This window comes from Anabrus simplex, chromosome 8, assembly GCF_040414725.1.
Source record: "Anabrus simplex isolate iqAnaSimp1 chromosome 8, ASM4041472v1, whole genome shotgun sequence".
Taxonomy (NCBI): Eukaryota; Metazoa; Arthropoda; class Insecta; order Orthoptera; family Tettigoniidae; genus Anabrus; species Anabrus simplex.
The window spans coordinates 29,952,794-29,968,064 of NC_090272.1; the positions used below are offsets into that span (position 1 = coordinate 29,952,794).

A 15,271-nucleotide genomic window follows, 5' to 3' on the forward strand; every position below is an offset into this window, starting at 1 on the left:
CATGTATGTATGTATTTATGTATGTATGTATTTATGTATGAATTTGTGCGTTGTTCATGTCCGCTTTTGTTTGTTGTGTCCAAGGGAAATTCTTCAGTTTATCAACTCTTTCAATAACTCGGTGGGATAGTCTGGTTTCTGGAAGCCTCTTAACATGTCCATAAAATTTTAGCTTTCTTTTCCTGACGTCTTCCGCAATATTATATCATACTTCTGTGGATTTTCAGAATTGGAGACGGTACCCTTATTCCGTGTGTTTTGGTCCTAAAATTTCCCTCATGATTTTTCGCTCTTCTTTTAGGATATTTTCCAGCTCGTCCTTTTTATGAATCGTAAGATTTTCCCCTGCATACAAAGCCTCAGGTTTGATTACAGTATTGTAATGTTTAATCTGAACGTGGAGAGACATAAATTTTTTGTTGTAGATTTCTCTTTTTCTCCCACATGCTCTTTTGAGTTTTCGGACACGGTTGTTTTCTTGTCCGGTTCCGGTTGGTTCGAGTGTTTCGCCCAGTTATTTGAAGTGAGGGACTCGTTTCAGTTGTCCGTATTTTGTATTGAGACTATGGATGTCTAGTTTTGAACAGAAAAATTCTGTTTCCTGGAGGGAGATATGAAGTCCGACCATTTTGGCACATTCTTGTAGAATTTAAACTTGCTTTATCGCTGTGACCTCATCGCTGGACAAAATGGCCAGGTCATCCGCGAAAGATAAGAATGGAATTTCAAGCTTGTCCTTTATGTTCCATTATTATTATTATTATTATTATTATTATTATTATTATTATTATTATTATTATTATTATTATTATTATTATTATTATTATTATTATTATTACTTAATATTCCTGCTAGGTCGTTCACCACACGTACTGAGCTGGAAGTAGTTAAGAGTACATAACACTTCCATTCCGGGATCTTTAATGGCTATGACGTTAACGTGTCCAATGGAACATCCGCAGTACATGCCAGTTAAGGAGGTGATGTTCTTCGTGCCTGTCACCGCCCTCTACAGGGACAAGTGTATAAACTAATCCTGGTAAAAGCACAACACCTCAACCATCCCGGTTCTGCATCAGTTCTGTTTGTTGAAGCGATGATCTAACTTCTGACACGTTTGGTTCAAATTCCATTCCAAAAATCATGCATTCTAACGTACAATCGATTTCTATAGATTTTGAAAGAGACCCAGGGGACCCACATGTGTCCGGAAGGAGTCCTTTAACGCACCGGATAGCAACATATAATATGCATCAAAACTCTCGGGCAAACTTTCAGGAATGAGTCCTATTAGAGAAAAAAACAGAAGAAAAGGGAAAGGGGAACGGAGCATGAAAGTGTGGCTCCCGAAATGTATAATTACCGAGTTGTTCGATCGTGTATTTACTGAATGCATGGCGACACGTCCTGATCGCCAGAATAATATACGAGACACCGGTTATAATGTTTTAGTTTGGCTATATATTTCTTTATTACTTCTTCTCACCCAAGTAGTCCCAACTTTTCCTGATACAAATATCTTCCTTTGTACTTTCCTTTTTCCCTATTGCCGAAATACTGAAAGATACGGTCTGACGGTTGTTAGAGGGAGGTCAGTTTACTGGGTGGGGAGTATGGTTGCCACAGAAACGTGGACTTGTCCACCTGCTGGCCGGCTCGTGTTGTTTGGAGTTGCCTGACCTCTCACTTCTGTGTGATGTACAACAGAAAACAGCGGTCTGAACGAATGAACAAGTGAGTCGGAAGCGAGGGGAAGGATGAAGGAATGTGGCAACATCGTGCAGTGCTTCTCCCTCCAGTACTATCTGTCAAAACGCTTCTTTTAATATTACGGACATAATTCTTCAGTTACTCATTTTTTGTTTAAGACCAAACACGCTGCTCCATAAAGGCATTCCGGTTTTGTGTAATAATGTTGCATTTTGGTTTTAACTGTAAATGTCTCTCGTTAGCTGTTAAACTAATTCCATTTCGTGAGTTTTACTTTTGTTTGTACGAGGGAAGATCAGAAAATAAGTTTCACTTCCCAGTTATGGCCATTTATTACACCACCTATACAACAGCAACACGACTATAACGACATACACTGTAACTTCACTTTTCCACATAGTTTCAAAGAGACTCCAAACATTTCTGCGAACGCACAACCAACTTGTCGATGCCGGATGCATTGAAATTTCCTCCAGCGGCCTTCACCTCCTCATCGGTCTGGAAACGTCGACCACCGAGCTCCGTTTTGAGCTTACCGAACACATGAAAGTCACATGGCGCTAGGTCGGAACTGTAGAGTGGATGTTGCCAGACCCCCCACTTGAAACGCTGTAGCAGTTCTCTCGTTTGGCGGGCCTTGTGAGATGTTGCGTTATCGTGCAACAAAATCACACCGGAGCTCAAATTCCCCCGGCGCTTCTCTTTAATCGCATTACGAAACCGGTGCAACATTTGACAATACGACGCCGCGTTGATCTTCGTTCCTTTCGCCATGAATTCCACGTGCAGGAAACCCTCCATGTCAAAGAACACTGTCACCATAACCTTATCGGCTGAAGGTTGAACCTTGGCCTTCTTTCGTTGTGGTGATGAGGGGTGCACCCATTCCATTGATGTTCGCTTCGTTTCGGGGGTGAAGTGGTGGACCCACGTTTCGTCGCCTGTGATGATTTGCCGCAGAAACCAGTTGCCGTCTGCGGCATAGCGTTGCAAAAATGCCAGGGAGGATTGGAAACGTTGTCCCTTGTGCTCATCGGTGAGAAGACGTGGGACCCATCTTTGACACAACTTCCGATATCCAAGGTCCTCGTGAACAATGGCGAACACACTGCCATACGACATGTTCAGCTGCGTCGCGATTTCTCTCAGTTTAATGCGCCGGTTCTGTCTAATGATCGCATTCACACTGTTGACCTTTGCACGGGTCCTGGACGTTGCGGGCCTGCCTTCGCGATGGTTGTCCGTGATATCCGTGCGTCCGGCTTGGAATTGCTGATACCACTTTACGATACCTTGCCAGGAAATGGCCCGCTCCCCATACACAGCACTAATTTCACGAAGAATTTTCGTGCAATTCTTCCTTTTGGCCCATAGGAATCGGATTGTCGCACGCACCTCATATTTGGTGTGAACGTCCAGTTGACGCGCCATTGCATTTGGCCGCTATTCACACAATACTAGACGAGACACCAGAGCGACCTGCCTAACAGACGTGTGGATTGTGTCTGTCCCATTCTCCGCTGTGCCCACGTTTGCGACACACAGCGCGCTGCTGCGGCGCGTTAGTGCAACCAACCTTTTGATCCACCTACGATTTTTTTTTTTATCTAGGCCGTTTAGCCGTGCTATTTTCTCTAAGTTCTTAAATTCATTCAGTCTTCTGAATCTGCCGCATCCTGCGTTTAGGAATCTTAAAAGATTCTTAATTTACGAATTCCCGGTGAGTTAGCCGTGCGGTTAGGATCGCGCAGCAGTGAGCTTCCATTCGGGAGAGAGTGGCTTCGAACCCCACTGTCGGCAGCCCTGAAGATGGTTTTCCGTGGCTTCCCATTTTCGCACATTAATTAAAACCACGGCCGCTTGGTTCCTACTCCGCCCCCTTTCCTATCCCATCGTTGCCTTAGAACACGTCTTAATCCGTGCGACGACAAGCAAATTGTAAAAAGTAATAATAATATGTAGAGTTCTGTGTTCTCAAACGAAATGTCCTTTCCGCTGTTTCACAAGTTGCTGCTTCCAAATTCGTTGAAATTATTTCAGAAACAACTTGTAGGCAATCTACTTCCTGAGCGACTGCTCCAAATGCAGATCAGTGATGACTGATTGACTGTTCAAATATTTTCTGAAAATATTGCTAAGTCGTCTGCAAAAGGTACAACTTGTTATATCCTAATCTGATTTCTTGGATTTATTTTTCTTGGAGGTTAAAGTTCCATTCTCGTATTACCTTTTACAAAATGCAGTTAAAAAGAATTGGGGAACGCCCATAATCTTTCCCTACTCCACTTTTGATTTGAAACGATTCTGAGATTTTCCTCAGAATTTAATTTTCGACATCACTTCTGTTAATGAGTCTTTATTTATTGCCAAACGTTATTTTTATCTCTGCCAATTTCTTTAAAACTATTGAATAAAGTTTCTCTGTTCACAGAGTCATAATGTGTTTGTTTTTTAAGTTCGCAGAATTTATGACAAGATTTCTCTTCTCAGACAGAAGTCTCTGACGATTAATTTCAGATCGTCCAGCTCGGTTTCTAAATATTACTTAATTCTTCAGGCTCAGAACTGCTTATTTATGTCATTACCATCATTAGAATTATTCATCCTACGTAGAACCCCATTATCGCAGACATGCAGGTCGCATATACGGCGTCAGTTCTACAGACCTGCAGCAGAGCTATCCGGAGGCCACACTCCATTATTATTATTATTATTATTATTATTATTATTATTATTATTATTATTTCTCGCTGTGACTTTTCTTGCGATCTTCTGACCAGGTTTTGTTGGTGATAGTGCTTGGATGATGTTTAAAGCAGTGATTGTCGACTGATTTTCTGAACTTAGATCTGTCGAACACAAGTCATCTGTGATGCCTATTTCCAGAAGGTCTTGTCCAACTTGGAGCAGCCAAGTTTTTTAAATACTTTCATTGATAGGGCAGGGTTCAGAATTCTTTTTGTTAATATCTGATTACTCATTGTGAGAATATGTCCATAACATTTCACTCGTTTTATCCTATTATTATTATTATTATTATTATTATTATTATTATTATTATTATTATTATTATTATTATTATTATTATTATCTTTCTTAATCCGTTTATCCTTCAGGGTTGGTTTTTCCCTCGGACTCAGCGAGGGATCCCACTTCTACCGCCTCAAGGACAGTGAATTAGTGCGTGAGACCTTGCGCCGGGGGATACAACCGGGAAGCAGGACCAGTACTTCGCCCAGGCAGCCTCGCCTGCTATGCTGAACAGGGGTCTTGTGGGGGGATGGGAAGATCGGAAGAGACAGGCAAGAAAGAGGGAAGGAAGCGACCGTGGCCTTACGTTAGGTACCATCTCAGCATTTCCCTGGAGGAGAAGTGAGAAACCACAGAAAACCACTTCTACTCAGTTGATCCCAAGGCTGAGTGGACCCTAGTACCACTTCTCAAATCCTCCGGGGGGGGGGGAGGGAAGGTAATCACATTAACTACTACACCACTGAGGCGGATATTATTATTATTATTATTATTATTATTATTATTATTATTATTATTATTATTATTATTATTATTATTAGCTCAGGTGTTGAGAGTAAGAGAAGAAGTAAGGGATGATGATAAGACTCTATATTTAATTATTTGATGATGCGAAGCGTAGAATTAGCGTAGATCGAACTGCTAAATAAGTGCTTGTTGGTGCTGCCAGACAACGGTGAAAGGCATGTGATGTAGCAGAAAGTGACTCCCCGTTCCCATGGGACTGACCTCCACGCACACTATCATTAGCTTTCTGCTCTTCTCCGAGCACATGACCTAAGCTGGTTCCTCACGAGAGGTCTCGCTGCACGAACGGCAGCTGTTACTTCTCTCCAGTTAACCAGCCAAATCATGGACTATAGTCCAGTTCCTGCACTCTATGTGACCTCCGCCTTATTGACGCTATTGTTCTCACTGACAATAGAGTCCGTATCAGCCAAGTACGCACACAGCTGAAATAAAATGATAAAGTACGAGTTGACACGTTTCAGAATGATGTTGTTACAGTACAAGTTAAAAAGTGAACGGCTTTGTTTATCAGCTCTCCAGCGAGTTGTGTTTGACTTCCTCCCATTGTCGGTGAGGCGTCATGTGTGGTACTGACAAATACACGCAAATATAATTTTAGTGCAGCCGATCTAAATAAAATTTAGTAATTTTACGTTCCTTGTTAAATTTATTTTATTTATTATTTATGTAATTGGTTTACCCTCCAGGGTTGGGTGTGTCCCCGAACTCAGAGAGGAATCCCACCTCTACCCCCTCAAGGGCAGTTTCCTGGAGCGTGAGACATTGGTTCGGGGATACAACTGGAGAGGAGTAGCAGTACTTCGCTCAGGCGGCCCCACCAGCTATGGTGAAGAGGGGATGGGACGATTGGAAGGGATAGACAAGGAAAACGGAAGGAACCGGCCGTGAACATAAGTTAGGTACCATCTCGCCATTTGCCTGGAGGAGAAGTGGGAAACCACAGAAAACCATTTCGGGCATGACTGAGGTAGGAATCCAACCCCCAACTACACAGTTGACCCCCGAGGCTGAGTGGACCCTGTTCTAGTCCTCGTACTAAGTTTCAAATTTCAAAACTCTTGTTAAATTAAGACAATGATTTGGCTGCGAGGTTTGGGTCACGTAATTATCAGTGTGCATTGGGCAGAGAGACAACCCCACTGCCGCAGTCTTGAAGACGAATTTTTATGATTTCCCGTTTTCACACCTGGCAAACGGTGTGGAGGTCACTTAATTAAGGCCATAACCCTTCCCTCCGTCTTCTAGCCCTTTCCTATTCCATCGTCGCCATAAGACATATCTCTGTTGGTGCGACGTGAAGGAAATTGTTTGAAAGAAAATTTAATAATTGAAACATGTTTTCCTGTGCATAATTTAGATGTTTGTGCATATTAAATAATTAATTCATTAATTTAATAACCTTCTTCCGTATTGCGTTACAATATTGTCTGTTTGTCCAACCCTTGTCCCGTTTCTCTACGGGGTCGGCTATGAGGTGATTGTTGCGGATTTTTAATGACAGGATGCCCTTCCTGACGTCAACCACAACAGAGGAGTTAATCAGATGAAATGTATGACGTTATATATGATAGTAGAAGAAAGATAGTGAAACCCTGTGGTGGCACGTGGCCTACTCCTGTCGAATAGCACCAAGGCTAACCTCGGTGTTAGGCCGTTTAGACTTCAACGGCCAGCAGGCGGGATTATTGAATTACAATATTAAAATCAAGAATGTTCCAGATTGGAGACCCGACATGCAGTATTATGTAACGACGGTTGCGTTCACTATAACAGGGGAACAATTTAGCCACAATTTTTTTCTTCACCATTGAATCTGCTGCCTTGTAAGAGAGCACCATCAAGATTCAGATTTGTTACGTTAGTTCTAGACGCAAAAAACAGCAAGAAGTGTAAACGATGTTTTAATTAAGTCCGCGTTTTATATATTCCTTTTAAATGTCTTGTACTCTGTTAATTTGAACTTGTATTCTTGATTATAAATAACCTGAAGATGGACCAAATAAGGATCGAAACTTGGACTAATTTAAAATTATATGAGTGACTAGCTTGGAGTGTAAAGCGCTGGCCTTAAGAGCGCAACTAGGCAGGTTCGATCCCGGCTTAGGCTGGTAGTATTTGAAGGTGCTCAGCCTCGTGTTATTGGCACGTAAAAGAATTCCTACACCTCCGCGTCTCCCAAGAACCGTAAAAGTACTTAATGTGGCATAAAAATCTGTAACATTAATTATTATAACTGAAGAATTCAACGTCCACCTCTGTGGTGTAGTGGTTTGTGTAATTAGCTGCCACCCCCGCAGGCCCGGGTTCGATTCCCGGCTCTGGCACGAAATTTGAAAAGTGGACGAGGGCTGAAACGAAATCCCCTCAGCCTCGGGAGAACAACTGAGTAGAGGGGGTTTCGATTTCCATCCTAGCGATCCTCGAAATGGTTTTCCGTGGTTTTCCACTTCTCATTCAGGCAAATAATGGGATCACCTAACTTAAGGCCATGGCCCTTTCCTTCTTTCTTCCTTCTCTATCCCTTACAATCTTCCCATTCCGCCATCCCATCCCTGTTCGCCGCAGTAGGTGAGACCGCTTGGGCGTGGTACTGGTCCTTCTCCCCACTTCATCCGTGGACCCAAAGTCCCCAGGACACTGCCCTTGAGACGGTAGAGGTGAGATCCCTCGCTGAGTCGGAGGGAAAATCCAACCCTCGACGGTAAAGGGATTAAGAAATAAAGAAGGAAAGAAAATTCAATGCGTTATTGAAAGCTGGATGTACAGCATATTTGAGAAAAGTTTCCGTGTGGAAACGCCACCTACCGACACAAGGCAAGTGTATTTGAACCCGACAACATGCCATCTACCGCCTGTAATGCCAGATCACCGGCCTCTCCTCTCAGTTGAACTTATTGCAGTAACAATCCATAATCCATCATCTCACGTGTGTGTGACCATCGCCCTCTAATATCACCTTCTCATTCGCCCGGTCACAAGTAAACGAGCGAACACGCCATAGTTACCAGTCCAAGCGCTTGGAGCGCCGCGAAGCTGGCATTAGTCCGCTCAGTGATCATTACTAAGAGCACTGGCGTAATTTGAGCCTGTGTTTACCATATTTGGTTTGGTCGTCAACCGTTTTAATGTTTATGTACATAATAACGTTTACTGCTGTGTATCTTTATTTAAGAGCAAAAGTAGGTCGGGAATTGGGATTTCGTTTCCTGAATTTCCTTTGAACGAATAACGTTAAAAATTGCTAAATGTTATTTCAAGAAAGTATTTGTCACTGAATTTTAGTTCGAGATCATCGAAACCATATGTTCGCCACCAAGTAAATTCACACTTTCACATTACGCAGGAAATATCAACTGGGAGACTGGAATAACTCCGTTGGCAGGAAATCAGCTCCTAAATAAAGCAGAGGGGTTGTGGTTATTTGTAGTCTATGAAATGTCCACAAAACAGCAGAGGTTATATGACAAGAAACTCGACACCTTCTTCGGGCAGGAAGACATTTCATTCCAGCTGATCCAATAAAAACTACTCAAGATGAATGTAATGCAGATGAAGGTATCCAATTACCCTGGTCAATAACCTTCTCTGACTTTTAAATTCTGGTGTGACTACTAAATACATGTTACCAAAAGCATTTTTCTTCTCTAGAAGGCTACATACTTCCACAACAATAAAGGAAGTCGAAGGTTGCGGTCTTGTCGTGGTGCGCATTGTCAGTGACAATCAGAAGACAATGTCAACACGATGAGAAGAAAGTTTTCTTCAAAATACATTAAACAGAAGACCTGTCTTCCCTCTGATAGTGAAATACCTATTTTCCTTGCTTTCAACCAATGGCACATTCGGAAAAACGTAACAAATCTATGGTTTATGGTTCCCAAAACATAAATTGTGATTTTATCAAGAATCTGTATCAGATGCAATCAAAATAAACTGTGAAACCGGTCCGTTTCCTTACACGCAAACACAACGAGCCGTCTAAGCTTGCGAAAAAGAAGATATTCTTACGAGCGAAGTAATAAGAGCCCTAGAATATTTAAGAGACCATTCATATCATAAAGATGGGCACGATGCTGGTAACTTGGCGGTGGAGTATGGTAATTCTGTGATCGGAAATGCTGGAGAGAATCTTCCAAACACGCCCGAAGGTCAGCGAATTGCAGCACATTTACCAGATCATGTTATGTGTATCCATGAGAATCTGCACAAGTCCCTGGTAAGTTACTTCTTTGCCTACGGTAGCTGATGTTGTAAAATAACTATTTCTTTATTTTTTGTCTGAGGCATGATTTAAAATTCCACAGTTCTCTCTTTCTGCTCTGTGTTACCTCTCTATGAAGCATCTGTCGTATGTAGGTTTTGTTGTTCGCAAAACATTCCTGTAAACCAAGTGTGATTCTTTTGACAAGACGAAGATGGTCATCAGAGCTAAATGGACCTAGTTAATAAAGCAGGCTGCAGTACCTGCCTGATTTTCTGTCTCGGATTTTGAAAGTTATCCATTATTGTGTATTGAAAGCACAATCACGTGTGCACAAAAGACCTGGGGTGACTATTTAGTGCCTGTGTTATGGAATTCTCTGAATGAAATCGGACATCAGCAGTTATTGAGTGAAGTTAGTTGCGGATCTGCTATTCTTGTATTCTTAAATAACATAGACACATCAACAACAGAGATCATTGAAAGACAGAAATATTTGAACGCGAGAACGCTTACCCTTTGAACAGAAAGGTATTGTGTAAGTAGCTCCAAAATAGAGAGGTTTATGAAATTATTTCTTTCCTATAGTATTTACTACCGTTAACATTAAATTATTCGAATTTGTCCGGTTCGGAGTGACATGTCCTTCACTGCATTTATTTATTAAGGTTTAAGGTGTGATTTAAATATGTTTATCAAGAGACTGGCAATACATTTAAACAGAAATGCATTACGTGTGCTCTAATGAAAAATCGTGTTTCTATGCCAGCGATGCAGCGCTCGGTGGTAAAAATGGGAACTAGGTCCATATCACTCATCTCTCTGTATTAGGAAGGAGTATTATCGCAGTCGTAGTAGAGGGCGATGGTTGTCTTCTTGTGTGAGCCACCAGGGCATTTGATATGCCAACAGTTAACGCAGAAAGTGCCTTTCACTGATCGAGCAACTCCAACCTGTGCACTTGGGTTCAAGATCAGCTCTATTTCCTCGACCTTACCGCCTCGGCTAGATGGTAGTTACGTGTTGGCGAGTGACTAGGAAGTGATTTGGAGGTGGACACATGGAAATCTCTCTCGAGCCAGCTGCTGTGAGCCGTGGCAGTTTCTCTCTGGTCAGTGAGAGTGGACCAGTTTCTAATTGGAGTGGGTGATCCACAAACCCTACCATCTATTATCTACGTTCACCAACTGACAAGTTTTTCTAGAATAGGCCTGGCCACTTTAGCCCAACATCTACGGATTGTCCATAGTTTTCATGACGTTTAAATCACTATAACGGAGTCCAGCTCGTTGGGTGAATGGTTAGCACTCTGGCCTTCGATTCCCGGCCGGGTCGGGGATTTTAGCCACGTCTACTTAATTCTTTTGACTCGGGAGCTGGGTGTATGGGGTGTTTGTATAAGTACGCTCCTCTTGACAGAGTACACCACGCTGCCAACTGCCACAGTAACACATGCCAAGGAATACATAGGTTTGGTATTAGGAAGGGCCGCCGGTTCTGAAACAGGGCGCATTCGCGATACCGACAGGGTTTTGGAAAACTGTAGAAGAACAGAGAGCAGATTGTGCCACTATTCATGAACTGTCCACAGTTTCTGCGACTTTTAAACCGTTTGTACACACGAGGGTTAATTTAAAAAACTCCTTTAATGTCCTTAACATTCCAAACAGCTGAAATTACCGATGTTTATACCATTTTTCAATCCAATTCTTTTACTAACTCAACTATCACTACAAAATATTACAATTATAAAAAGTAGGAATTTTGGAGCAGAACCAGATTTTCTACTCAGAAAAAGTATTTTTTCACTCCTTGACTTAAAGTTATCTCTAATCCACGAGCCAGTTATTTTAGTTGCATTTTTATTTTTTGTACTAATATTATTTTTAAATTTAAAAATTCAGATTCTTATTTTCATAACTTGCATACTAATATTCCATAATATATATAATTATTTTATTTTGGTGTATGTCAGTCATAGCCATCCATCAATACTTCACATCACAGCCTGCAAGATCACATCGACCATCTGTACTGTAACGCCGCTCTTTGATAACGTGTCTCACAATAAAAGTCATCCATCAATATTTCACATAATAATAATAATAATAATCATCATTTCGTGTGTCTATTTCTAGCCAAGTGCAGCCCTTGTAAGGCAGACCCTCCCATGAGGGTGGGCGGCATCTGTCATGTGTAGGTGAGTGCGTGTAATTGTCGTGGAGGATAGTGTTATGTGTGGTGTGAGAGTTGCAGGGATGTTGGCGACAGCACAAACACCCGGCCCCTGGGCCATTCGAATTAAGCAGTGAAGGTTAAAATCCCCGACTCGGCCGGGAATCTAACCCGAGATCCTCTGAAGCGAAGGCTAGTGCGCTGACCATTCAGCCAACGAGTCGGACAATACTTCACATCACACGCTGCAATATCACATCGACCACCCGTACTCTAATACTCCTCTTTGATAACGTGCCTCTCCATCATGGCCATCCATCAATATTTCACAGCACAGCCGGCACGATTGCTAGGTAACATCGCGCAACACATTTCGTATCGCTGATTTCGTGACACAATCAGCCATAGGACATATTGACGCACGATTGTCTACGGTCTGATAGTAAAATGCATTTACAACGAGTTAAAACGAAAACAAGCGAGAGTCTTTCAGATTCCCCTCATCGTGATTTTTACTCGTTCGAAGAAGTCCACTTCTGGCTGACTGAGAGAAGACATTTTCCCAGTGCTGTATTCAAATGTGTTATCGTCAAATTAATCACAAATTTATGGCGCAGGTTAAAATTCAACCCAAATCCGGAACGTGGAAAGCTAGGACACCTTCCAAGTCCTCCGGAACCTTCACTGATTTCCTTCAATGAATAAAATAGTACTTCTCCTATCCTTTGTAGTTATCGAAGAGGCCTTGGCTTCAGTTGAAATGTGTGTCTTTTAAGAACCTGAACTGAATAAGAAACGAAAGGTCAGAGCCCTGCCTGTCACTCATGTTCAAGTCAGGGACAGTGTGATCAGTCACTTCATTTGTCTCAAGATAAGTCAGTTTGCTGGCCGTTCAGATAACTTGCTCAGTTTCTCATTTGGTTGCTGACAATAGCTCATTGTATTATGTTTCAAGAGGCAGGTCTGTCTAATTAATACACCACGGAAATGGAAAGGTATTGACAAGTGTTTGCGGCATTCTCCTTCATTAAATCTACTTCAGTGAGTTTTCCTTTGTTTTTACTATTTGCTTTACGTCGCACCGACACAGACAGTTCTTATGGCGACGATGGGAGAGGAAAGGCTACGAGTGGAAAGGAAGCGGGCTTGATCTTAATTAAGGTACAGCCTGATGTGAAAATGGGAATCCACGGAAAACCATTGTCAGGGCTGCCGACAGTGGGGTTCGAACCCACTATCTGCCGGATGCAAGCTCACAGCTGCACGGCCCTAACCGCATAGCCAACTCCCCCAGTACTTAAATGAGTTTGTCGTTGCCTGATTTACTAGTAGGAGACATCTGGACCGTCTCTGCCTGTGCGTGTGTTTTGTATGGACTTTAAGTAATCCAAAGAGGAGACCATCTGTCTTTAGCACATCTGCCTAACATGATTCCGGAGCTCATTGCCTTACAACGTCGGTCATGCTTGCCCTCGCCCCCGTAGTCAACAGGTATTGATCTGTGGAATAATAATAATAATAATAATAATAATAATAATAATAATAATAATAATAATAATATGGCTTGCATCCGGGAGATAGTAGGTTCGAATCCCACTATCGGCAGCCCTGAAGATGGTTTTCCGTGGTTTCCCATTTTCACACCAGGCAAATGCTGGGGCTGTACCTTCATTAAGGCCACGGCCGCGTCCTTCCAACTCCTAGGCCTTTCCTATCCCATCGTCGCCATAAGACCTATCTGTGTCGGTGCGACGTAAAGCCCCTGGCAAAAAAAAAATAATAATAAGATGTTGTTGTCAACCCTCGTGCCGTTTCTCTATAGGTTCGGGTATGAAGTGAAATGAATATTAATAGCGATTTTTACGACCGTTTATCCTTCCTGACGTCGACCTCATTAGAGAATTTAATGAGATGAAACGAAAGGAGTAATATATGATAGTAAGAACGTTGAAGTTTCTCAATGCTTAACGTCTCAGTCCGATGGATGATTCATCATCATTAACAGCGTCATATGCCTTCACTCCATTTGTTTAGAATTGAATACGGGCTTTTGACACACAATTTAGTGATTAGAAATTATATACCATCACCTCTTCTACCCTGCCAGCCAACATTCTGATGGTGAACAGCTTTTCGACCAACAAGACTCGAACTGGCTACCCACGGTGACGCCTTAAGGTTCCTGGCCACCCCAAAGTGCCGGAATGTTGTCCTACAGGAGTTCTCTTACGTTCCGGTATATCTAGCGCCACGAGGATCTTCAGGTATCATCGGTCTGAGCCGGGATTGAACTCGCAATAGTCGGCTCCGATAGCCTGCATTCTGCCATCTGAGCCACTCAACCTAGCCGGTCTGGTAACTGGTACAAGCTGAACTCCTGACCATTATAGGGATTTGGACTGATGGGAACAGGATTCACTCAGACCCTCACATCAACTCAGGAACTAGGTCATTTGAGAGGTAGTGAATACGACTGAGGACCTGACCACGTGACACTTCAGTAACTTCTCACCATCTGGAAAGCATGTGCTTTAAATGAACTGTATGTCTCACGGGATTTTTGTTTATTGATTTTTCAAGAATGAGATTCACTCAGTCATCACCCAGTGAGAAAAATATCTGAACAGTTCTGGTGGGAGGCACGAAATGTTCTACTGTACATTTTGGCAGGTGACCAGTTTACATTTCACTGTTCCTTATATTATGATCTGAAGCCGCATTTTAAGTCAATAATAGGTTAGAATGGAAACTTAATTTGGTCGTCTAGCCCGATCATCCTTAATGTAGCGACAGTTGTATTGCTCGTACCCCTTTAGTTCATGTAAAACTCATAGCATATCCGCTGTGCAGACTAGAGTACGTTTCAGTAACTTTATTGCATAAAAATACGAGCTCTATGATACTTAAGCACTTTTAACATGATTTTTATTATAACATTTAAACATTGCTTTAGGATTCCCTAGAATTGCTTATAACAAGGGAAGAATGTCTTAAAATTTCATGTTGTTTGTTTAAAGAACAAAGAGGTTTATTATTTTACATGTACACAGTATTATCGTTGCGCCTGCGAAAAGCACTCACTGTTTGAAATATTTCAGCTTAGAACTTTGGACGGTAAGGTTGTGTCATCGTGCGAATAATGTCAAAGAATTTTCGTTTTCGTTCTTAATGAATTATGTGCTGCGGGTCAGTATTTCTACCACAATATTACCATATAGCGGTTTTCGCAGGCGCAACCACGATATGCTACATCATAGAAAAATAGTCTTTCATGATCTACATGTTAGTTTAAATAATATCAGTATAACTTAAATAAATACAGATAACAGCGTTCTGTAAACTCTTTTTCCACTTATTTGCTACAAATGATTTTCTCATTCGCTAGAGTACTGAATTAACATGGCCAAAATACGAGCGAGATCACTCCAGAGTACTGGAACAAACCTGTCCGGCAGTTCGCGGCTTTTTTGAAACAAAGTTAATTTTGTGCAGGAAACAAACGTGAAGCCACTGCATCCAGAAAACTTACATCCGTTTAGTTTACTGTTTTACTTGGCCATTACACAATTGAGCCTTGAATTTTTAAATGGCTTTTAAAGAGTGTAAAAACGAACTCGAAGCTTC

At 41.9% G+C, this 15,271-nt stretch overlaps 1 protein-coding gene across 2 annotated transcripts in view; it reads left to right on the top strand.

The window, feature by feature from the left end:
- Nucleotides 1–15,271, top strand: part of LOC136879258 (uncharacterized) — a 673,981-nt gene that overhangs the window by 137,372 nt on the left and 521,338 nt on the right. The window lies entirely within an intron of this gene.